The sequence below is a fragment of the Branchiostoma floridae genome, chromosome 15 (assembly GCF_000003815.2).
Source record: "Branchiostoma floridae strain S238N-H82 chromosome 15, Bfl_VNyyK, whole genome shotgun sequence".
Lineage (NCBI taxonomy): Eukaryota > Metazoa > Chordata > Leptocardii > Amphioxiformes > Branchiostomatidae > Branchiostoma > Branchiostoma floridae.
In genome coordinates, this window is record NC_049993.1 from 16,254,939 (window position 1) to 16,256,747 (window position 1,809).

Genomic DNA, 1,809 nt, shown 5'->3' on the forward strand with positions numbered 1-1,809 from the left:
AAACTCCCTTTCACGACAAACTCCATAATAAGTCAACGTTGAAAGTCGCGAACCACCCCTCCCTCAGAATACACGTAAACACCAGCTTCGCTCGAAGTCTGCGAAGAAGGCTAGTGAAAACCTCCTTCCCCTTCTAACGCGCAATAAGACCACCGAGAATATGAATTTACGGTTTATCACCTCCAATATCTCCGTGGAGATAACGATTTCCAAGCGGCAGATACAGACCCAGATGTTCGCTAGAGATAAGAACTTGTCTTGAATCCCTTCCAAGTTCGCTTCTGGCCTTACTGGAGGAAACCGTCCTTTTGAAATTGTACCATGACGACGGGAACTCGGTATCTCCGTTATATTCCTGTTGGAAAGAGCCCAAAGGTATGTAAAACTCAGACAGGAAAAACGAACTTTTGAACTAGTTTATTGATTGAAACTATTGGCAGCCAAGAGATCACAATGCAAACATATTCTACATCTTTGAAGATCATCATTGAAGATAAAACACGACAGTCAAATATACTTACATGCATATGCATGTACTTGTATCCCGAAATCACAATACATAATAAATACGATGATCAATACTTAGTAAAACGATATGAGTGTCGTAAGGTTCACACTCCAGGACTTAGCTGTCACATAAGTTGGTGCACTGTTGCCTACCTGGTACAAAAGCAGTATCTTTGTATCGGGTGATCAGATATATCTATTGATGAAGGCCGGAGAAGAGATGCAGAACGAATCCGTTACTGTAACGATGATGACGGAAAAGTGCCCATTATCACTACCTTTGGAAAGCGGCTGTCTACAGACAGACGTCCCCTTTTCAATGCGAACAATTACGAGTCTTTATTTTCAAGGGGATCTGTTTTGAAGATACTTGATATACGATCTTTTTCAGATTTTTCCCCTGTCGTTCTTGTATGTCTCCTGAATTTTCAAACCAGACTCCAACAGGTGGTCCTTTTTCTTAGACCCGTTATCAATGAAAAGATAGATGTATAAGGAAACTCCAGGTAAATTTTAGTATTCTTCACAGCAAACGGTACAGTGTCCTCCCTTATTGTAACCTCCAACTATGCTGTTTGGGTTTGAAATCAGATCGTTTTCTACTTTTCTATGTATGGTTCTCTACGATTCTACCGTAACATCTGCTTGGAGATAAGGGTTCTTCTTCATGTTGGTAAACTTGCTTTTGTATATAACGAACAGTTTTGAAATATATATTGGCGTCACAAATTTATGTTTTCGTCATCACATGTTAAACGTTTTGGTGGGTGAAATTGACAATAGTTTTATCATTGAATATTACAGTAAAAGATATTGACTATATTTTAGACATGTGGAGTTTGTCAATGCCCAGATCTACATAATTATACTTTTCACATGTGCGATAGACTGAAACGCTTCAATTCACCCGGATGGAGGCCTGGCGTACTCTCCAAGCAGAGGTTGAATCGCGCAGATATAGTAGTGGTCGGAAAATTTTTTCTACTATACTACTACTATATCTGCGTGATTCAACCTCCTTCTCGTATCAGCCATACGATGATTTACATCACTCAACCGAACTCCAGGAATAGTAGTGATCAGTCATTAATGGAGATCCGCTCCAAACCAAACCAAACTGAACAAATCCTCTTGTTTTCCCACTCCAAAATCCCCCTGTGCGTGTTCCGAGCGATGTTTGCTTTAGCGTGGGAAAGGTCGGTCGGTTATGCTGAAGATAAACCACCTAGCCTCCATAGCAGGCTCTCTGTGGGCTTTTTTGGCTCATAATACACTTTTGCTGGCATTTCTTTTTGTACTGAA